The following is a 25,313-nucleotide window of genomic DNA, read 5'->3' as shown; positions in this document are numbered from 1 at the left end:
TCCTAAGGGGGGAGGAATGATCCAGGTGGATGTTGGTGGCCAACCACCAACCCATTTGGACCCTCACAACTGTCTCTTTCAGTCTTTTCAGTTTCCTTAATTGTAGCACAGTTTACTATTTTTAGCAGTTTTTCGGGTCCTGAACTTCCGGAGCCGTTTTGAGGCCCTAAACGACGTTTTTTTGGGATTCTGGGGCAACATGGGTCGTAGACCAATGTTGCCTCCCAAAGTGGTAGTACTCGGATAGATCTTTCTAACGAGCTATAGTGCGCGTCAAACGGAGATCGTATGCCAAAGTTACGACCCCGGGAAATTGATGTACCAATTTACCCAAACGGGGCCCACAATTTGGCGTTTCATCTTCTAGGGTTAGGTTTCGGGATGTGAAGGGTTTTCCATTGTTTCTCAACAATAAATAGGCCTTCGAGCCTCATTGTAACACAGTTCGAAACAGTTCAGAGGCATGTAGCCGCACATCTCTTCTCAGAGATAGCTACCATCGCCCTAGCTGGTTTATTTCCATTTCTGGTTGTAAGCATACTTCAGTATTTTCCATTAATGAAATGAAGGATTATTTCCGCTGCATCTTTGTATTTATGGTTATCGCATCTCTGTATTTATGGTTATCTCTATAATCTATTGCGTTCCTACTTAAATCCAGATCAGTGGTATCAGAGCGGTCTGCTTTTTCTCTGTTTTTCTTTGCATGTCCCCAACGAGGTCGGGATATAAGGAGTTAGGGCTTGAACTGGTCGAACCTTTGCAAGACCAGCCTCGAAAATCCCGACGGCCTCCCATGGCGGATGAGAAGAAAGACGAGGGGGCAGGAGATCCTATCAAAATCTTGCTCGAAGAAGCGCTCGAGCGGCAAAGGAACGCGATGATGGATAGCTTTGCGCAGATCCTTCAGCGGCTACCCAGAGGTGACGCATCGGCTTCCAACAGCGACTCTAAAAATGCCACACCGTTTAAGGTACAAGTGAATTTTGAAATCCCCATATTCGAGGGTAAAATAGACGCAGATGCCGTAGATAAATGGTTAAATCTGCTAGATGGGTATTTTTCTGTTCATGAATTTTCAAGTCGGGAAAAGATTGTTTTCGCTCTTCTCAAAGCAGCCCCCCACGTCAAGGACTGGTGGGAAACCTACTGCGAGCAGAAGGATGAAAGTACAGGCTCACTATTTTCAGCCGCACCCACTTGGAATGACTTCCGAGATGCCATCAAGGAGCAGTATTACCCTGTCGGAACCTATGAGGACAAATACATCAAATGGACCACACTGCGGCAGGGACGAGACCAAGATGTGCCAGAGTTCACAAACATTTTTCATACCCTTCGCACACAATTGGGTATCAAAGATTCTGAGCTACATTTGGTACTCAAATACCGTGGCTGCCTGCACAAATACATCCAGGAAGAGATGGTGTTCTTGAACATCTCCTCACTCGGCACAGCATACTGATATGCTGTCAAAATCGAGCAAAAGTTCAAACAGAAGAAGCGAGACTTTGGATCTGCAAACCCGAAGCCCAAAGGACAAAGCCAAGGCGGGGTGACCCAAGATAACCCGTCGAAGCCACAAGAAAAGAACAACACCACAAAGCCGAAGAAGGACACAGGAAAGTGGTGTGAGTTCCACAAAAGTCCCACTCATAACACAAGTGAGTGTCGGACCAAGCAGTCGCTGGTGGCCGAGTTGAAGGCTTCCGAATCAGATGCATGTTCTGATCCTGAGCCAGAACCCGACAAGGGGAATGGCAAAGGGAAGCAGATCATTGATGCGGATCCCAGCGCCACTGTTGCCACTGCCAAGATCCAGAAAGATGAGCCCACAGATCCAGAAGAGGGGGAGCGTCTTTTCCACTCACAGATGTGGGTGAAGGGTTCGCCGCTACAATTCATTGTCGACAGTGGCAGCCAAAAGAACCTCATTTCAGCAGAGGTCGTGAAGCGGTTGGGCCTACCGACTACACCGCACCCGCAGCCGTACAGTATCGGGTGGCTTCATGAAGGGCGAGATCTGAAAGTTCGCCAGCAGTGCCGCCTTCCCTACAGCATCAAGCCCTTCACAGACGAGGTATTGTGTGATGTTACACCTCTGGATGTTTGCGATGTATTATTAGGCCAACCATACTTGTGGAGGCGACATGCTGTGTATGAGTCAAGGCCTCGTGCTGTCATTATTTCTTTGAATGATTCATTATACAGGATACCAGAGGTAGCCCCACCTACCGCCACATCTTTGATCACTACCAAAAAAGGCAGCAAGCTCATATCACAGACCAGGAAATTCATCTGTCTGGTTCACTCCCAAAGTAAGGGGAAGATCGTTGCTACATCCATGATCCCTGCAAAGGGTTCCTCCACGCAGCAGCAACAGCAAAGGGATACGGTCATGACAAAACACAGGAACAACTTCTCCTCACGGACATGGGTACCACACAAGTTTCAGGTGGGAAACAAAGTTTGGTTACATCTGCAGAAAGAACGCCTTACAAGAACCCATCAGAAGCTCAGACCACTCCGACATGGTCCTTACAGCAGTACCAAGGCTATGGGGAACAATGCTTTGGAGCACAGCATTCCTCCATTCCTTCGCTTGCACCGAGTATTCAATGTGGACCATCATCGACCATGCTTCCCACCATCACTGGACACATCACAGATTGCAGGACAAGTTCAGCAGATGGAGGAACTCAACGCAATGGGGACCATTGCTTCCTAAGGGGGGAGGAATGATCCAGGTGGATGTTGGTGGCCAACCACCAACCCATTTGGACCCTCACAACTGTCTCTTTCAGTCTTTTCAGTTTCCTTAATTGTAGCACAGTTTACTATTTTTAGCAGTTTTTCGGGTCCTGAACTTCCGGAGCCGTTTTGAGGCCCTAAACGACGTTTTTTTGGGATTCTGGGGCAACATGGGTCGTAGACCAATGTTGCCTCCCAAAGTGGTAGTACTCGGATAGATCTTTCTAACGAGCTATAGTGCGCGTCAAACGGAGATCGTATGCCAAAGTTACGACCCCGGGAAATTGATGTACCAATTTACCCAAACGGGGCCCACAATTTGGCGTTTCATCTTCTAGGGTTAGGTTTCGGGATGTGAAGGGTTTTCCATTGTTTCTCAACAATAAATAGGCCTTCGAGCCTCATTGTAACACAGTTCGAAACAGTTCAGAGGCATGTAGCCGCACATCTCTTCTCAGAGATAGCTACCATCGCCCTAGCTGGTTTATTTCCATTTCTGGTTGTAAGCATACTTCAGTATTTTCCATTAATGAAATGAAGGATTATTTCCGCTGCATCTTTGTATTTATGGTTATCGCATCTCTGTATTTATGGTTATCTCTATAATCTATTGCGTTCCTACTTAAATCCAGATCAGTGGTATCAGAGCGGTCTGCTTTTTCTCTGTTTTTCTTTGCATGTCCCCAACGAGGTCGGGATATAAGGAGTTAGGGCTTGAACTGGTCGAACCTTTGCAAGACCAGCCTCGAAAATCCCGACGGCCTCCCATGGCGGATGAGAAGAAAGACGAGGGGGCAGGAGATCCTATCAAAATCTTGCTCGAAGAAGCGCTCGAGCGGCAAAGGAACGCGATGATGGATAGCTTTGCGCAGATCCTTCAGCGGCTACCCAGAGGTGACGCATCGGCTTCCAACAGCGACTCTAAAAATGCCACACCGTTTAAGGTACAAGTGAATTTTGAAATCCCCATATTCGAGGGTAAAATAGACGCAGATGCCGTAGATAAATGGTTAAATCTGCTAGATGGGTATTTTTCTGTTCATGAATTTTCAAGTCGGGAAAAGATTGTTTTCGCTCTTCTCAAAGCAGCCCCCCACGTCAAGGACTGGTGGGAAACCTACTGCGAGCAGAAGGATGAAAGTACAGGCTCACTATTTTCAGCCGCACCCACTTGGAATGACTTCCGAGATGCCATCAAGGAGCAGTATTACCCTGTCGGAACCTATGAGGACAAATACATCAAATGGACCACACTGCGGCAGGGACGAGACCAAGATGTGCCAGAGTTCACAAACATTTTTCATACCCTTCGCACACAATTGGGTATCAAAGATTCTGAGCTACATTTGGTACTCAAATACCGTGGCTGCCTGCACAAATACATCCAGGAAGAGATGGTGTTCTTGAACATCTCCTCACTCGGCACAGCATACTGATATGCTGTCAAAATCGAGCAAAAGTTCAAACAGAAGAAGCGAGACTTTGGATCTGCAAACCCGAAGCCCAAAGGACAAAGCCAAGGCGGGGTGACCCAAGATAACCCGTCGAAGCCACAAGAAAAGAACAACACCACAAAGCCGAAGAAGGACACAGGAAAGTGGTGTGAGTTCCACAAAAGTCCCACTCATAACACAAGTGAGTGTCGGACCAAGCAGTCGCTGGTGGCTGAGTTGAAGGCTTCCGAATCAGATGCATGTTCTGATCCTGAGCCAGAACCCGACAAGGGGAATGGCAAAGGGAAGCAGATCATTGATGCGGATCCCAGCGCCACTGTTGCCACTGCCAAGATCCAGAAAGATGAGCCCACAGATCCAGAAGAGGGGGAGCGTCTTTTCCACTCACAGATGTGGGTGAAGGGTTCGCCGCTACAATTCATTGTCGACAGTGGCAGCCAAAAGAACCTCATTTCAGCAGAGGTCGTGAAGCGGTTGGGCCTACCGACTACACCGCACCCGCAGCCGTACAGTATCGGGTGGCTTCATGAAGGGCGAGATCTGAAAGTTCGCCAGCAGTGCCGCCTTCCCTACAGCATCAAGCCCTTCACAGACGAGGTATTGTGTGATGTTACACCTCTGGATGTTTGCGATGTATTATTAGGCCAACCATACTTGTGGAGGCGACATGCTGTGTATGAGTCAAGGCCTCGTGCTGTCATTATTTCTTTGAATGATTCATTATACAGGATACCAGAGGTAGCCCCACCTACCGCCACATCTTTGATCACTACCAAAAAAGGCAGCAAGCTCATATCACAGACCAGGAAATTCATCTGTCTGGTTCACTCCCAAAGTAAGGGGAGATCGTTGCTACATCCATGACCCCTGCAAAGGGTTCCTCCACGCAGCAGCAACAGCAAAGGGATACGGTCATGACAAAACACAGGAACAACTTCTCCTCACGGACATGGGTACCACACAAGTTTCAGGTGGGAAACAAAGTTTGGTTACATCTGCAGAAAGAACGCCTTACAAGAACCCATCAGAAGCTCAGACCACTCCGACATGGTCCTTACAGCAGTACCAAGGCTATGGGGAACAATGCTTTGGAGCACAGCATTCCTCCATTCCTTCGCTTGCACCGAGTATTCAATGTGGACCATCATCGACCATGCTTCCCACCATCACTGGACACATCACAGATTGCAGGACAAGTTCAGCAGATGGAGGAACTCAACGCAATGGGGACCATTGCTTCCTAAGGGGGGAGGAATGATCCAGGTGGATGTTGGTGGCCAACCACCAACCCATTTGGACCCTCACAACTGTCTCTTTCAGTCTTTTCAGTTTCCTTAATTGTAGCACAGTTTACTATTTTTAGCAGTTTTTCGGGTCCTGAACTTCCGGAGCCGTTTTGAGGCCCTAAACGACGTTTTTTTGGGATTCTGGGGCAACATGGGTCGTAGACCAATGTTGCCTCCCAAAGTGGTAGTACTCGGATAGATCTTTCTAACGAGCTATAGTGCTCGTCAAACGGAGATCGTATGCCAAAGTTACGACCCCGGGAAATTGATGTACCAATTTACCCAAACGGGGCCCACAATTTGGCGTTTCATCTTCTAGGGTTAGGTTTCGGGATGTGAAGGGTTTTCCATTGTTTCTCAACAATAAATAGGCCTTCGAGCCTCATTGTAACACAGTTCGAAACAGTTCAGAGGCATGTAGCCGCACATCTCTTCTCAGAGATAGCTACCATCGCCCTAGCTGGTTTATTTCCATTTCTGGTTGTAAGCATACTTCAGTATTTTCCATTAATGAAATGAAGGATTATTTCCGCTGCATCTTTGTATTTATGGTTATCGCATCTCTGTATTTATGGTTATCTCTATAATCTATTGCGTTCCTACTTAAATCCAGATCACCTAGGAACAACCGTTTCAGTACTTTGAGGCTTGCATGCCTCAATGGCAAGTTTCTCACTTCCGGCGACAAGTTAACATCAACGGCCTTCGACTGAAAGATTTTATGTGGTGTTTGATGCCAAGTCCCATTTTCACACCACGTAAATTGTACTACTGTACCTTGAGGGTCATCATCATTATCGGTGATTCCTCCTGCGCCTCTTAACATCTTACATCATTGGCTAGTAATCACGCGATGTCTTTCCATGTTCGACTCCAGAACATCTTTCACATGGATCAACTTGTACTTCGGGCGAGGATTGAACAAGTTTGAAGACCCCAGATCTAGTTTCATCCATTCGGGCTGTGATATATTCAAGAAAATAAAGACATCAAATGTACATCATTGCCAAATAGATGATCATCCGAATCAAAGGATGATGACTCTATCAGGATCATCAGTCTACTATACAAACGGTCGTCTGTCCTATGTACATGAAAATGAATTTATAAAGTTGAGCATGAGAATGCCCACCTCAGCTAGATCATGAAAATATTATGAAGATAATGTATTGTATTGTATCTTATTACAGGTCGCCTTCCAGTTCAAAAAACCTCGGATCCTCATGATAAAGCATTTCTCCCGACATCAAAAGATTAATGACCTCATGCTTTAGGGGGCAACTATTATAGACATTTTTGGGCACTGCAACCCCAATCATATATGTCCATAAACCAAGGGCTTTTGAGTCCCTAAAAGTGTTGTATCATGCCCTAAAGGAATAAGGTCAGCTGATTACATCATCTCCCAGAAGTTCTCCACAGAAAACTGCTCAAAACTGGTCAAAACTGGACCATACAGGTTGCTCAGTGCTAAGGGTGTGATGCATCTCACCTACCCAGTGTAAAAGGTGTGATGGATACTAGAAATCCCTTTTGTATGGTGCGATGGGTGAGAATGGACAAATGGCAGAGACAGTTTGCGAGGTGGATGATCATGGAATCTTCCAGAAACTTCTCTTGTGACACTTGCCTCTCTGAATTCGCCCAGGGATGAGTAGGAGATCATCAATCTCCAAGTGGAATCAAGAACTATCAGAGAGAAGACACTAATCAAAATCCCAAAAGCTGACTCACCTCCCTGTAATCATCTATATATGGATCCATCATCCCAGAGATCCAGAGGCTGGAATTTTGTATCTTGTAAGGAAGTGTTGTTGGTTTCCTGGTGGAATATCATATTGTTGGGTGATCTAAGCTTTTCATGAGGTGAAGAAGGGCTTTCATGCTGGGAGGATGACGCTGGGTCATATCAATGGGTTGTAATCCTCTCTTCTAATCTTTACATCAATAAAGCTATTGAAGTTTTCCTCCACATTCTTGTATGTCTGATAGTATATGCATTTGTGTGGTCAATATATATCTGGTCCTATATTGTTTATGATTGTAGATCTTTGCAATTTGAAGGTATTATGCTGCTTTGACTTTACAGGTACTCTTTGAAGCAGAGTGGTCAAGGGAGAAGCGGCAAAGACCTATCGGTGAGGAGAAGGAACAAGCAAAGAACCGAGCAAAAGATCGACGTTGGTATTCTTTGATCCTCTCCTATCTACTTTTCATAAAGGAAAAGAAAAGTAACTTTAATATATTTTTTTCTAAGATAGCTACCTGTCTTAGTGGGACTAACAGCTCTGCATAGAGACTAGATTTCCCGAAAACAAGACTGTAAGGTGAGAATAACTACACAGACAGAGAAGCGAGAATACTATTACATGGTGAGATGCTGAAGAACGTAGCAGCGAAGCACAGTGGTTGGATCAATTAGATCAACGAACGAGAGTGAGGTAAATAGACGGCTAGAATTAAGTCATGCAAAATGAGGTCAAAAGTGAATGGATCAGATTAAAACCACGTGTTAGCAGAAGGATAGAGCGGTCTTCGCAAGGGGTAAGTGGTATCTCGCGCGCCCTAAAAGTTGTAAATGGTATTCTACGATTTCACGCGATTAACCTGAGGGGTTGACATGTAGCATGAGAAAACCATTTTTTTCGCGCGCTCTCGATCTAATATCAGTTGTGCATGTAATAGTGTGAGATTACATGATCACCATTGGATTGAGGTAGGAGAAATAAACGGTGGAGATTGCAAGGCTAGTTGGCATGAGTTATTGTGGGATAACCGTCAGATTGAGGAATGAGATCGACGACAAAGATTTAATGCACTAAGGAGAGTATCGATATATGTGCAAAGATTTGTGGAATGAAGAAAAGGTAAGCTTTAAGTGTGGTTTATGAAATATTTCTATTATATGGAAATTATAATAGAAATAAGCGAGATTAATGTATTATGGGTTAAATTGAGTTTAACCAAAGTCTAAAATCCATGGTATGGTTAATATGCGTGGGTAATAAGAATTAACAAAAGATTATGAAGGATTTATAAGGTTCCGCTCAAAGGTTTATAAGGGTCCAGACTTTGGATAGTTAAATCAAATGTTTTTGCATAGAGTTTATTGAAGGAGCACTAAACCTTGACTTGTGAAGGTTTCGTTAATTATGGAATTATAAAATTCTTGGAACATAGTGTGACATGCAATTTTATTTTCATAATGTGGGTAGATGCGGCTTTTGCTGCGTCCTTTTTGGTATCAGAGTTGAACAAGGAAATTTTGTGTGAAAAATTCTTTGAGAAAACATAGAACAGAGTTATGTTTTGGAGGTATGTATACAGGCAATAGTTGGTCAGATTTTAAATCAAACAAACAATAGTCACACAGAGATAAAGTGTTTCAGAATTTTCATATGCAAAGAAACAAAGAACAAGCCATTCAAAATGCAAATGAATGGGAGAAGAAGATCATGCAGAGATCCTGAAGGTGAGATGATATGTTTTTGTTTTAATTTGGTTTGAAGATTGTGGTTGTAGAATTCAGGTTGTAGAAAAAAGAAGGTATCCCATCAAAAGAAAAGAAGCAGTAATGAAGAAAGCTGGTAAGAATTTCTGAGTGAAAGAAGAGGTGGCCAGAACCTAGTATTTCATTTGTGATTGAAATACAAGAGGATAGTTGTGTTCTTAAAAGGTGCAGATGAGTTGAAGCCTGGAAGGATCAAAGAGAAGTGCTCGAAGATGTTTGAGAAAATAAAGAACCAAGTGCTTGCGAAAAGACCAAGTATAGAGGAAAGCTTGGTGAGGTAAGTGATAGTAGGGAGGACTTGCTGTTGTAGAGGCTTTAGTACAGTTCATAGTAAGTGAGTGAGGAACTCATAAAGATAGAGGAGGAGATGACCACTGATAGTCATAACAGAGATAACATAGGTTCTGTGGAAGACCACAACAAAAGAAAAGTGAAGAAGGAGGATGCCAAGGAAAATGGCCTACAGAGACAATTAAGTGAAGAAGAATATGAGAGGGAGAAGGTTGAGATAAATTTCCATCTTGAGATATTGATGGAGATGTTGTAGATGAATAAAGATGAAAAAAAGTATGGTTATGTCATAAGGAAGAAAGTAAAGTGGTAGAGGCTACAAGACAAGAGAAATCAGCAGGTGAATATGCAGTTAGTAGAAGAGATGATGAAACTTGAACAGGTAATAAATGTTCAATTGAAGTTTGAAGAACTCAGAGAAGTTGAGTTGAGAATGGAAGTTTCCATTTGTGAAGCAAAACAAGGTGAAGTTCTGGGTGAGGATGAAGAATCAAGATCTGTGAAAGATCTTATCAACCATTGTGTGAATTCAAGACAACAAGAAGTTTACTTTGCTGAAGAAGGTATTATTGATGATTTTATGAAGTGTTGGATAAATTCAGATCAACAGGAGGATGTAAAACCTTGTATTTTTTAATCTAATAATTTTGATTTGATTAGAGGTTTTGCAGAGGATGAACAATCTTTTGAGACTATCAAAAGTATGGAAGAGTATCTTTCAGAAGATAAATACTCTAAAGTAAATAATGATGGAGAATGTCTCTTGAATGAGAACAATACTGAATTATTGCAGCAGAAAGAATTTAGTAATACATTGATGTTCGAAGTTGTTACAACACAGGAAAAATTTCTTGTGAAATAAGGAGATGAAATTTAGTGTGAAGAGCTTATATGTGAAGCAATGGTTGTGACTATTGAACCTTGTAATTCTCAAACTAATAAATTGTCTACAAATGTAGGAATTATAAGTGATGATGAAATACTTATGAAGTCTCAAAGAGAAATTGAATTGCTGGAATATTTGCTGGAAAACTCAGAATATGACAGTGTGATTGCGGACGAAGGAGTTCACTATAGTGGACAAGAGCAGAAAAAGATCATTGAAGCAGATGGTGTGGAGGAGAGAGTTGTTGATAGTTTCGAGAGAACTTTGGAGAATTCTTTAAATAGGTTGAATTAGATATTGATGTATTGATAGAGAAGGAAAATTCAGAGCAGCATACTAAAATATTGCCAAGGGAAGAAGAGGTAATGAGGCCTTATATTTTTAATTCTAATAATTGTTTTATGATTATAGGATTTGATGAAAATGAGATAGACATGTTTGAAGTTGAAGAGTCAGTTTTAGAACTGAAGAAGATTGGAAGTTGCTAGGTCGGACATGCTAATGAGGAAAAAGAAAACCATGAAGATACCATGCTTGAAGAAATTAAATTGACTGTCAGAATCAGTCAAGGAAGTGAAGGACAATTACTGAGGGTTATCAAAGAAAAGGAAGAAAAATATGTTGGAATTGATGAACAACATAGTGATGTATTTGAGAGGAATCAAGAACAAGGGGAATTGGAGGACCATTTATATTTTGAAAATAAATTTACAGATATTGAACAGAGGTTGTTTGGAAATTCACAAGAGGGTAAGGATGAAAGGGCGGTAGTAAGAATCTGACAACTTCAAAGAGAAGATAATGAACATCAGTTTGAAGATGAGTGGACAGAGTACAACAAAAAATGGTAGAGTATGTACCAGCCTAAGGATGTGCTAGAGATAGAGATTGAAGAGTTATGGAAATTGATGATGAAGCAGTCTAGATAGAGGAGATTGAGAGCAATAGGAAGAATGATCAATCATAATTTGAAATTGATTGACAAGGAGAGGAAGATGAAACAGAAGACAACAAACATACAATAGCAACAAAGGAAAAGAGCATTCAGACAACTACAAAGTAATGTTTGGGACCCTGGAGGTTTTCTATCTACATATGAGAACACGTGATCTAGAGATCATGATTATTTTAGCCTTGGGAGTCTGATGTAGGAGCATCTAGCTCAGCAATTTCATTGTATTTTACTAGACATAGGAGGTCTTGTGTTTTCAAGGAAGTTTGTTTCCTGAGTATTAAATTAATGTAATTATTAAGTTTTGTAAGTAAGTTATGAGAGATATCAAGAACATGAATTAATTAAGTATTGTAATGCATATTTGTAAATGTTCTCGAATGTTGGAGAACATGAGAGAATTAGGATAGTTTAGAGATTGAGAGATTTGGGAATTAATTATAAATCTTAGATTAGGAATTGGTTTCATGGTTTGTGGAACTAGAGAGGATCCTTAGGGATTAGTTGAGTCAAAATTGGACTTAGAGGATATTCAGGATTTAGTTCAAAAGATTAAGGATCTGAACAGAAATGGGTTACAAAACCTTTTGTGTAAATGTAAGCCTAAAAGGCACAAAGAGAGTTAGTTAGTTAGAGAGTTAATGAGTTAGTGAATTAGAGTTCAGAGATTGGATAGGGTTTGACTGTAAGTCTATGGGTAGGAAGGGAAAAGGCCATTGATTAGGAAAGCAGGCCAGAGAGAGAGAGAGACTCATTATGTAACTATTTGATTATATATACACAAAGATTTTAATTCTAAATTGTGCAAGTGTGGATTGAGTAATTGAATTATAAATTATGTGTAGATTAGAATAAATCTGTGTATCATAGGTTTGTAGGTGTGCAGAACCAGAGACAAAATGCAGAGCAGAGTGTTATGGGCTTGCACATAGATAGTATTGGAGAAAACCTTTAATGTTACAACGAAGGTATAACTACAAGGTTTCCTAAAATTCTAAGGATTTAAACAATAAGCATAGAGGTAAGAAGGAGTGAAGTAATGGAGCTGAAGATCGGGATCAAAATAATTGAAGACCATAAGGTGAAAATAACTACACAGACAGAGAAGTGAGAAGACTATTACATGGTCAGATGTAGAAGAATGCAGCAGTGAAGCACAGTTGTTGGATCAATCAAATCAATGAATGAGAGTGAGGGAGATAGACGACTAGGATTAAGTTGTGAAAAATGAAGTCAAGAGTGATTGGATTAGATTAAAACCATGTGTTAGTAGAAGGATGTTGCGGTCTTTGCAAGGGGTAAGCGGTGTCTCGCTCGCCATAAAAGTTGTAAATGGTATTCTATGATTTCATGTGATTAACCTGAGGGGTTGACATGTATCATGAGAAAACCACTTTTCTCACGCGCTCTCGATATAATATCGGTCGTGCATGTAATTGTGTGAGATTACATGATCACCATTAGATTGAGGTGGGAGAAATAAATGTTAGAGATTGGTCAAACTAGTTGGCGCAAGTTATTGTGCGATAACTATCGGATTGAGGAATGAGATTGATGATGAAGATTCAATGTGCTAAGGAGGGCATTGGTATATGTGCAAAGGTTTGTGGAATGGAGGAAAGGTTAGGTTTAAGTGTGGTTTATGAAATATTTCTAATATATGGGAATTATAATCGAAATAAGTGGGACTAATGTATTATGGTTTAAGTTGAGTTTAACCAAAGTCTAAAATCCATGGTATGGTTAATATGTGTGGGTAATAAGAATTAACCAAAGATTATGAAGGATTTATAAGGTTCTGCTCAAAGGTTTATAAATGTCTAGACTCTGGATAGTTAAATCAAACGTTTCCGCATAGAGTTTATTGAAGGAGCATTAAATCTTGACCTGTGAAGGTTACACGAAGTATGGAATTATAAAATTCCTGGAACATAGTGTGACATGCAATTTTATTTGCATAATGTTGTTAGATGTGGCTTTTGCTGCATCACTGACTATGGGTTCCAACAATCCCCTTCTTCCCCTTTATGGGATGTGTCACACTTGGACCACTGCCACCAGAGCCTATGTGGATTGTTCCTGTGTGATGAGTTTGAGTTTGTTTGGACTTTCTGCCTATAGAAGAAGGCCCAATATGAGTTTTGGTTTTAGATGTGTCCATATTTATTTTTCCCCTAGTGGGTTTCGTACTCCTTCCTCTTTTAGGAATTCATTTTAAAAAATTAAAAAACAAAATTCAAATAAAAACTGTAATTTTCAAAAAATAAATCAGTACCTATAAATTCCTTCAAATAATAGAAGCACACCGCAGGAAAAAATAATAGTAGACATACCCCTATTGCGAAAAATGGAAAATTCTTACCAATTCAAGTCACCTCCCCGACAACGACGCCAAAATGTTGGATGGAGGAATTGCGCTTAATGAAACACCTCAACACTTAATTGTCAACTTGGGGGTTTCGTAAACTGAGAGACGAAGCACATGCAATTCTAGAAGTGATATGAAATTTTCCTATTCCTAATCCTGCTTCTCAAAGGAATTGCTTGCAAAACCAGACATAAAACAATCGTAAAGGAAATTAACACCAAACAAACTCTAGTGTTGGAATGTAAAAGAACAATTTGCAAGTAAATCAAGTAGAGTTTTTACACAACTGAAACAATCTTAAATGCTGGAATGGAATGCTATGTTCATCTTTATATGGATGGCTAAAAGTATGACAAGTAGGCCCTTGCAGATATTTTTTTTCCCTTGGATCTTCCTTCCTCACAAACAACCTGTTCCTGCACTGTTGCAATCTGCTTGCACTAGTGCAGGTACAGTGTCTCTGTCTAAAAGTATCTGACCTACCTTATTGTAGATTTATGTCTTAGTGAAGGCGCTCTAAGCTTCAAGGCTTAGAGCACTCTGTTTCTATGACAGGAGACGAGCTCTTGCACCGAGGCAGAGTTTCCTTCACCCAGTTTCCAAATTACTTTCGAAAGTACTGAAAGATGTGCTGAAAAGGAATTGCAACTTCAAATTAAATCCTAAAGTAAATTATCTGTGGAAAAGAAATTCTTTAATTAATTAAATCCTGCAAAAGAAGTAAACTTCATGAAATGAAAGCAACTCAAAGGAATCAAGACAGTAGTCTAAGTGATGTGCATGTGTTAACTAACTTTGGTGATCTACTCAAAATGTTTATGTTCTTTGTTCATAAGACATAAAATGCAAGTATAACATGTTTACAATAAATTCATGCAATTGTTCTAAAATCTTCTGGAGATATACTTTTGATGTTCAAGACAATTACTGAAGTTAACAATTCATTCGCTTGCAAAAATAACTGGAAATAATATGCAGGAAAGTAATTCAATGTTTGCTACAAAGTGAAGAACTAAACCAAAGTGCAGGCAACCACATGTAGTGGTGTAGGAAAGAGCTTCCTGCCCAATCCGAGCAAAAGCGAATTGATACAAGGATTGAGAGTAAAGAAAATGCGAGAAAAGAATTTCATAAACGAAATAAACTCAGCTAACTCTCAAAGCCATGGATCCATTTCACACTTTAACTACAAAAGAAATTTAAATAAGAATTTCATAAATAAATATCAGAACTATCACACCATGCAGCTGCAAAAGGAAATATTCACATTGTCTTTCTGAATAACAAAAGTACAAGGGGTAAAGGAGCTAGGTTGGTTGGGCCCTAGCCAACCAGCTCGTTTCTAATGTAAGAAATGAAAAGGCTCAACACTCAAATATACATCAAAGACTAATTAAACATTGTGTATGAAAATCATAGCGGATTTCTTGTATTACTTGACTCAGCAAATGTACATAACAGTGCAAGTCTAGCCCCAAAGCTGACGCGATACCCAGATTACATGAAAATGAAATTACATTCGATGGTTCGCTAGCTATTCCTACCTATGATCTATATCTTAGAAATCCTTTCGACATTAGCCTTTTTCCATTAATTATAGGCATTTTCTTATCCAGGCCTTTCGGTCGAACAGACTAATAACCGAAATTATAGAATCAACCAGCAATTATAATGAAACATGCATCTCGCTTGCCATAGACTAACTTTGGAAAACATTCCCTAATTGTGCACCACTGGTATCCTTCTTCAGTTCATCAGCAGCTAAACTCGGAGTCAAGGATTAGACCCATCCTCATGGAAAGATTTGGCTCATGGAAATCTCAGACAATCCTCTTGGTGGTGCAGGAATCTACCTGCACTATTCATACTTACTCATAATTAATACTAAGTTTATCAATTACTTCTAGGAAATTAACATAAGTTACAAGAGGTATTTAATAGGCATGAAATCCATATAAAATGATTAATAAAGCACTTTAATAAATCTTCATGTAAAATATGAAGCATGTGTAGGAATAGGTAGTTATCTTGGACTAGTGCAGGAAATAGAGGTTTATGTTGAGATAAAACAGAGGTCAAAATGGGGTAGAAAATAGGGAAATTTGGGACGCCAATAGTAAAAAAAGGGTGAAGGTGCCATATCTATTGTCTTCTCTACTACACTATCAAAGGGAGGATAACTAGTTGAGCAACAGGTAAAATATATTAACACATTCATTAGACATATATCATAAATGCATTAGTAATGCGATGCATGTATTTCCTAAAGTAAGGTTGCTTGGGAGCAGGAGTAGAAGCGGGAAACAAGAGTAGAAGCAGGAAGTGGGAGTGAAAGGAGGAACAAGGAGCGATATTTTCAAAATCTCCCAGGTTGGGAGTGATTTTGTGAGTGAATTTTATATAATATACACATTTATATATTTTGATGCATATATGTCAACAAAAGCATGTAGAATGATGAATTTGGGACAAAAATATAAAAACATGGATTAAACCATATAACATCATTGATATAGTAGTTATAATATTCATTAACCATAGGTGCAAAAATTACAAGTTGTCATTTATATATCATGTAATGATGCAGATAACCAAATAACATCGATTGCAATCCATTTTTGAACCGAAAATATATCAACAAATAGGCTTTGGATGGCCTCTCGCATCCAAAAAAAAATGCTACAACAAATACTTGCATATCATCATAATCATTTCCTATCTTAGGATATTCACCATTAATTTCACCCTCTATGTATAACATAAGATAGAAAAAATATAGCATGTCAAGTCAATATTTTCTTTGAGTGACAGGGACATTTTTAGTAGGGTCATAATAGAGTAGTTTGACAACCAATGTCACTAACATCAAGGTGCATAGATGGCTTAGTTTTCTTGACTAAATATGAGTTCCATACCCTAGTACATGACAAAATCCAATGGAAACATTGCAATCCCCACAATCTTGAAATCCTGAGAAAATAGTAAGTCTGCTAGATTTTGAGTGAGATCTAAAATTCTACTTTCTCCATATGAAATCTAATGAGCCCAGAACCACTCTCAAACATCTTGAGTCATTTCATGATAATTTTAAAAATTTATGTAAAATGATGAAAATGAAAGATAAAGGACAATGTCACTTTTACTTTAAGAATTTTTAATTACCATGAATTGCATGTAATTACTAGGGAGATGGACTTAAATACTAGGCTACTATGGACCTAATATTACCATAGTTTTTTCTTTCCCCCTCCCACTCTCAATACTCAAAAAATACTCTCGAACCTCTATTTCTCTAGCCCACTTGATTTTTACCTCTACATGGCCAATATATTGTATAGACAATACCTTATATTATACATATTTCTATACAACATAAAGAAAACCTTTACCCCCTATTATATGCTCAATATATTATTTCAATTTTTCCTAATTTTTTATGGCCCAATTTGAACGCACGTGATATGGTATTTCTTTATCAGTGAAGCGCTTGTGAAATAGGCCTACAGATCTATTAGAACATCTATTTTAATTTTTCACTGCATGCATATAAAATATTTCAGTCAGTGGTGTGTGGAGGTACAAAGGTACGCAGAGGATTTTATGGAATGCGGAGGCCTCAAGATTTCTGCACAACTATTCTACCCATCGCCGCCTTGTCCAAAAATAATTTCAAATTCAACCCATAGTTTAATAATATTTCTCTTTAAGAAGTGATGTTGCCAATGCTATTCTGCAGTGGCATTCAATTCAAGGAGCTTAAGAATTTTTATTGAACCCCATAAATATCTATGAATATCATGTCATTGAATCTATAAAAATTCAAATAAATAACTAATGAATCTCCACATGCAATTATGAATATCAATAAATTGAAGTTTTATTTAATGATGAACCATCATGAATATCTTGGTATTCAAATTATAAGCATTAGAATAAACATGTTTAAATCACATTATAGTAGCACAAACAAGCAGTGAGAGACATGGCTATAAGTCGTAAATTATGAAACACATTTATCTATGCCTATGGAGCAATTAAGTAATTCATGCCACCATTGAAGCTTGTTAATCAAAAAGTGTTTAAAGTATGGATTGTGTGGAGATGTGCTTTGTAATCGAAAGTGTTAATAGGATCGCTTGCAAAGGTACGGAAGATGGGTTGTGTGGATGACAGTTATATGTGCGATGTGGGATCCCGCTGAAAGAAGAATGTCATTAATAAATTAATTAGCAGTAGGTAGGCACTATGCTCCATTGAAACTATTATTTTTGTTTGAACATGCAGTAGTTGTTGGGCAACGGGTTCCTTGCGTAAGGGTTTAGGGGATCAAAGCCAACAATTTTGGGTAAAAGTATGGTAAAGGCTCCGTGAAGTGCATGAAGCACGAATTGTAATGAGCCGAGTCAAAGGGTTGTTCATCGAAAAATAATGTAAAATAATAGAAAGCAAATCGGCCTACCCATGGTCCGCGGACCATGGAAATGTATAAATAGAATGAGGCTCTAAGGGTAGAAAGTAGTTTTTTTGGTACCTTGGATGAAGATTTGAAGTGTATGGGTTTGTAAAGGAAAGAGTGCTCTGAGTCTGTAAGTCCAAGTCATGGTTGGTAGTAGTTATAGTAGGCTCTGCAGCTGTGTGCGCAGAGGCCTGGTAGAGTCCACGGCTATGTGCGCGAACCCCTGCAGCTGAGAGCGCAGGGTGGAACTGATTATACTGGACTGAAGATTAATAAAGATAAGTGTTTCTGAATTATCATGCATCTGGTCACTAATCTATACATTTATGCTTATGTTTTGATTTTATGCATATCTATAAGATTTAGGGTTGCGCACACTAGTTATAACTGTTGAATGTGTAATTAAAGACCTTAAGAACTAGATTACATCTATAATAACTACAATAATAATAAGAATCTAAGAAGTGCCTTGCCACTGAGCTACACAAAGGTCAGAGAGCTATGCAGAGTAGTGCAAGTGCATAGAGTGGTTCGCGACCCCTCCAGACCCCATCTAGACATCCCAAGGATGCAGAAACCTGGTTCCAGCACCCTCCCATACTACCTCGGGTGAGACTTCTGTCTGCGCTATACGGATTTTTGCCGAAAGGGCTAGTAGTTCAGGATTTGTTTGGCTAAAACACTTTTGAACCTGGGTCAAGCCCCATCAAACCAACAAATGGTTTTGTTGCTAGGACTGGGATCTGCCTAAGGGATGTCTGATGTCAGAACATTGGAACCCTACGAAGAAAGAGATTGAAGATTGGTTGGAGCAGAAGCTTCACAAGTTCATGGTAGAGGAAGACAAAACCTCATAGATATCTGAGAAGAGGTGGATGGATTGCTACATATACACGGAAATCCACGAGATCTTCTTCACTTCCTTCTCATCAGAATTGTATGAGTGGATCGCAAGGCTAGTTGACAGTCAGGGAAGCTGCAAACTGGATCAACTGTTACTATGGACTCTAGAGTTGGTGCGCAGGCTAGAAGCATTTGAAGATAAAATCGCACGAGCAGTAGATCATTGGTTGGATCGGGTAATAGGAGGGTTTATCACTGAGTTTGCGATAGACACAACCGTGAGCTACAGCGAAGCCGAGTGGTGTTTTCTCAAGGGACTACAAGATAGGTACATCAAATCATTGAATACCTAGATTAACATGTTGTTATTTGAAAAATGGGTTATGTGAATCTAGTGATGTCTGGGACAACGCAGAGTGGAAGAGGTTACCGAGGGATAGAAGGATTAGAGAACAATCCGCTGATTTCACTTTCACAAGAAAGTGAGGAGGAGCTCACTGGGTTCTCTCTGAGAAGTGCGGTCCAGTTGATAAAGTAGCACATTCCACAGTTATCACCTCCATCCATGCCATCACACACTTCACCTACATCGACCCCATCTTCACCCACCCCACCTCCACCACCTCGAAGGGTTGGAATGGTGAGTGCAATCAAGTTGCCCATATTTATTGGTGTAGGTAATGAGGAACTAGATCAGTTGTGGTTTGTGGTAAAGGTAGTATGGGAAGCCCAAGGTGTTATGGATTGTGTGTTGACGTGGTATATCAATCTCTCTAGCGATCATCCAAACATTGGAATAGCGGAGATCCAAGATGCATTGAACAAAGAGTTTAGCCGGCTGAAATCAGAAACTCAGTCAATCATCAGATTCAAGGAAATTGTGATGCTTCTAGGTGAGACTCCATGGGATCTAGATCAGCACCTGAAAAGTATGATCCGTGAGGCTAATATGATGCTTTCAGATGCACAACACCGCGCATGGTTTGTGGCATCCCTAACACCGCACCTAAGGACGGCATTGTCATAGCAGAAGATCTCAACCCAGCCTAAAGCATTAGAGATAGTGATGAGGTTGCATGAAACTCCAATATAAGATCCTAGGTTGGGACTTCAACAAATCCACGCCCAAATACAAAACCTATGCTTGGAGATGCAAATCCTGAAGTTAGATAGGGCACCATGACTGGAGGCACGTGAAGAAGTGCGGTGTATAAAACGTAAGGGCTCGGGTCATGATAAGGATCACTGCCCTGTATTTGTGAACTATTTGGCAGGAGGGGGACCAATTCCATTGAGGTTGGAGGTACAAGTAGGGCCAAGTGCAGCTCCCACACTCTGGTGCATGAATTGTCAAGTTGGAGGAAAGCACGCTACAGACAACTATCACCTGTTGCAAAAGTATACCCAGACTCCGTAGCAACTATACTGTAACTTCTATAGATCAATGGGTCATGACGAGTGACGATGTCAGATCTATGAGCTAATGATGGATAGGACCCCAGCCTATCGAATGCAAATAGAAACATGAGGTTTCGATCCAGCCACGGGGGCATGCGGTGGATTCCAAGGATGCAGACAAGGGAGAGGAGGAATGGGACCTAGACCAAGGCGTGGACAGCTGATCTGTTATAATTGCGGAGGGTCGGGGCACTACGCTCATGATTGTACCAACCCAACGAGAATATCTTGTTCGTACTATGAGAATTTTGATCATGAAATGGTAGATTGTCCAACGATGATCTCCCAAATGCAGGAAAAAGGGGTACTATAGCCTACTCCAACCAAAAACATCCAAATGATGAGGTCTGAACCTCAAGAAGAGGACCCTAGTGTAAACATGGTACTCAGAAGAGATGCAACTACAGGGGAAGATAATAGGAAACAACCCGAAGAAGATTCGAACGCTCATGAAGCTCCTACAAAGGAAGCTGAGTTTGAGATGGAACGCGTGAAGGAAACATTTAAGGAAGCTAAGAAGAGCTTGATGGAGACCTCTACTTTAGGTAGTAAGGATCAACATGAGCCGGGAATGGATCCTTCTATGCTTAATACCTTTCTAGAGACATGTATGAAGCTACTACGCAACAATAAGGCAGCTAAGGGACTACAAGAGCTGATCACTAGGTGCGTAGGGTCAGGAGAGCCATGCGTGGTCCGGAAACTTGGAAAGCATGCTTTGTGCACCGGGTAGGAAATGCGATTGACAGCACAAATTGGTGAGTATGAGATGGATCAGGTCATCCTAGATTTGGGGTCAGATGCAAATGTATTACCAAAACAGACGTGGGAATGCATGGGCAGGCCTGCGCTGCAGTGGTCTCCTAGTCAATTACGCATGGCCAACCAACAAAAGATCTTACCAATGGGAAGGTTGCAAGGGGTGACAATGGAAATTGAAGGCGTAAGTACACAGACAGACTTTGAGGTAATAGAAATTGTTGATGACAGTAATCCATACCCTCGGTTGCTAGGAATAGATTGGGCCACGAACATGAATGGGGTCATCAACCTAAAAAGACAGAAGATGATATTCAAGAAAAATTCGCTCCGCGTAATAGTTTCATTGGACCCAACCGAAGGAGTGTGCTACACTGAAACTATGTGCGATCAGGACAGTGACGATGAACTGGACTGCATCTACCAGATAACAGTGCAAGACCAGGATCGGGTGAATCCAACAGCTGACAGGAGAATCTCCTGGGAACGTGACAGTTCCTACGTGTTAGATTCAAATGAAGAGATAGAGTGATGGCAAAACCGATTGCATGAAGTAACAACGCTAAATTTTAATATGATGGTTATATCACTGCGACGCGTGACAACTGAAGTAAGGGAACTGTGTACTGATGATGGCACAATGAACATGGAGGAATCCATGGATCACCGTGAAAATATGATACTGGAATGCAAACAGCACAGTGTGCGAACATGGGCACTACTTGTGACAACTGCACAGGGGGGGAATACACGTCAAAAAACTAGGTGGACCTGGTGCGAACGTAGAAGGCGGGCATGTGTATGGTTTGGGGGACAAAGTAGTTTGAGCGTCCACCGGCGGCGAAGGATGTAGGTGAATGTTGTGCAACCGCCTACCCAAATAAGGATCAAAAATCAAAATCTGCCATGACAGTAGGAAAAGCGATGCATTCCGCCAACTGTTCATGACAAAGTAATCAGAAAAATAGTTGGGAGCATGAACAGAGTTCGCCCGATAAAAAAAACGACAAGAATCTACCTGTACCAAGGGTTCAATGGGCATATAGGACCATAAGCAAAAAGAGGGGTGTGAAGGTAGTCTTATCATTGATACGACAAAATGAAATCAGGAAGACAACGAACTCTCCCTGGACTGCAACCCCCATAGTTCGAATAGGACATGAGGACCAAGGCAAAGGAATTCGGCAATTACAGGAAGCCATTCAACGCGACAGCTTGAAACTTCGCACGCTCGATGAATAATGGGTACAGCTGAGGAGGAAAAGCGTGATGTTGGACGAACAAATTAGTAAAGTGAAAATTGGATTTGCACAGGTCGGCCACACAAATCAGAGAATAAGGGGAACAGACCTGGCCGGCCCTACTACAATACTAGAACTAGCTGCGACCCTACTATCATTGCTATGACTGCACCAATAGGGGAGTGTACCATATATAGTAGAGTGCGATGGGCTACCAGATACAAAGATACTCGAAAGGTTCCCACAGCCCGGGCTAGTAGGAAAATTGAAATCCCGCACCATGGGTGCGACCACCTGACTATCTGTAGGAGGCCCAGTCACAATGCTCCATACAGTTGGAAGAGGGCGCGGGACTATAAAAGAGTCTATATGGGGGTTGCGTGGCTTGGACGTGGTGCAAAAAATTGGTATGAAGCATAGAACGCGTCTGCGTACAAGGGACTGCGCTGCCACATGGGGAGGATAGAAGGTGACCATTGCAGATATTGTTCATGACAAGATGTCCCATTTAAGACACCGAGGAGCAGACAGCGTGCAATTAAGACACAGGGTTGAATAGATCTACCACCAAAATCGCATTAATGAGCCACAAAAGGGGGGAATGATTGAATTTTAATTCAAAGAGGCATATAAAGCACAGGTGGCCTATCACCAAACAACCCTTGGCACTTTGCATATTAAGTCGTTCCATTATCAAGCAGACAGGAGCATGATGAATGAGGAAATCATGAGAACAAGTCCATGGTTTCAAGCATTGTCGAAGGATATGCAGGAGTCCCTAATTAGGATGATATCCATGACCAATGATGTTACGAAGAACCCTATGTTGTAGGTAGGGGGTACAGTCAAGATCCCTAAATCACCCCGGACACCACAGACCAAGAAGGACCCAGAGGTGGTAGGACCAGTCTAGATGTCTCCATGAAATCTATGATTCGGCAAACTATCGATGGAAGAAAAGGGAAAAATGGTTACTATTGAGAGCGATGATGAGGAAGAGGATCCTCCGACCTTTGTCAAAGAGATGGAACCAGAGGAAGATATGGAAGAAGATATCCAACTAGTATGGGCTCCAGCAAAATGACCTAAGTATGTCCCCCTATGGAAAGGGAGGGTCAAGGTACCTAAAGGTTTGGATGCTGTTAGAAGTGCACTTATAACCTCGTCCCTCCCCAGAGGGGTTCTGTTTGAAGGAATGATGATTGGCCACATTCCCACTATGAAATTTGAAGCCTAGGACCTTGTGGATACATAGAATTTTCCCCATTTGGAAACTAGCGAACTGATGTAACAAAGCACGAGGGTGGCTGTTACAACACTACAGCCATAGAAATGGCTATGAGGGGTGAAGGAGGCTGGGCTACTCCACCTCCTATCAATTCCACATTTTCATCGGGCCCCAATCACGATATTTGTCATCAGGCAACTACTCTACCTGGTGCACGATGGGTACTTATGGCTAGAAAAACCCATCCCCATCATGGTGGAGCTCATTCATCAAATCTCTCGGCTTCCCTGTGAAGGAAGGGACCCTGCGGAAATAGTTGGCATGAGTGGTGACTTGACGATTGCGGAAGCCATGAAAAAGAAGTATAAGTTGGAGAAAAAGCAAAGAGGGTATGTTATTACTAGTATTCAGGACAAAGGGGTCCACATTGCTACCCAGTTGCCAGCAAGAAAGGTGAGGAGAAAATGTTGAGGTAGTGAGGTACCAACAACGGTCATCGTGTTAGCTGAGCAATGTGCAAAAGGGTTACGATTCAATTGGGTGCAGTTTCTCCATGAAGAATTCCTTATGAACTGCAAGGAGGCCGAAGAGCATGGTAAGACCTTCCACTACGTGTGGTTGCTCTTATCCATCCTATTGGTTATAGGTGAATTGCCCGAGGATAGTCAGTTTCCTCCCTTAGACCGGATTGGCTAGAGGAAACAAAATATGCATCGCTATGGGTGATGAAGGATGCCACAAGAATCCGAGAATTCAAGAGTTTCTAGATACTAATGGATGCAAGCATACAACAGTGGATCAACCAGCAACCTCACCTATTTGCCGAGGTATATGACAGTGTGAAAAACGTTGCAGACTTTAAGGCGAATATGCACCATGTGTATATCTGGGCGTGCAAAGATCTCGAGTAGAGGTGGACCACGCTTCCCTTCATTGCCATTGATGGCATTGTTTTTGCGGTGCTCGATACCTGGCCACTGAAATGGCACGGACCAGATGCAGTAGGGCACGATGAGACCGAAATCCAAAAACATAAAGCTGCCACCAAGTTCCTAGCACAACAAAATCAAAACGAACAGCTCATTGAGGAAGTACAGGCATCACGGGAGGCGGCGCAGGCTGCCATAGACAAGGCTGCTACAACAGAGGACGAAAGAGGCCCAAACGTTACCATAGAGCCAGAAATGTATAACATGACCAAAGGTGTGGAGCCAAGCACCACCTCGTCATAATTGACATGACCGTGCCTACCAGAATGAACTGGGCCACGGAAGAAGAACAAGGCTTCCAAGTTGGAAGGGGAGCCTATTACACTGACCAAGGGTGACCTATATGACATCAGCAACATGGTTCGCAATGCCACTAGGGAACTGGTCCAAGAAGCAATGACGGAACAATAGACTATGTTGGGGGTGCTCAAGATGAAAACCCAAGATCTTCAAGTGCATGCCCCACAACAGGGAATGGTCACCGCCCATGGGACCACGGGTACATCTATAACCGAGTAGTTGCTACAAGCTAAAATGGCTAATACTATTATGTTACCGGAGGGGGCACTAACAGTGGATAACATGGAAGACAGAACTACAGTCGGCCGGCTCAAGGGCCTTGGATTAAACTTGGCCGCCCTTCCACGCGAAGTATTATACCAGCTGTAGGATGGAGCCACGACAGAACTCTATGCTAGGGAAGGATGTGTAGTATAGATGCTCAGTGAACAATAGATTAATATTGAGCAGTTGAGTCTCCAACATGATGAAGCAGTAGCACAGAATCAACAGTTGGAGCAAATTGTCAAGGAAGCGTGTTGTTGTGCCCCTGAGCTCGAG

General features: G+C 41.5%; 1 pseudogene; it reads left to right on the top strand.

Moving 5' to 3' along the window:
• The window catches only part of LOC149235131 (EKC/KEOPS complex subunit bud32-like), a 129,082-nt pseudogene extending 104,366 nt beyond the window's left edge, over nt 1-24,716 (top strand).
• The last annotated feature ends 597 nt before the right edge of the window (nt 24,717-25,313 follow it).

Source organism: Pinus tabuliformis, chromosome 8 (assembly GCF_031772625.1).
Source record: "Pinus tabuliformis cultivar Carrire ecotype Pingquan chromosome 8, CPIR1, whole genome shotgun sequence".
NCBI lineage: Eukaryota > Viridiplantae > Streptophyta > Pinopsida > Pinales > Pinaceae > Pinus > Pinus tabuliformis.
This window is presented reverse-complemented; position numbering and strand designations above follow the sequence as displayed.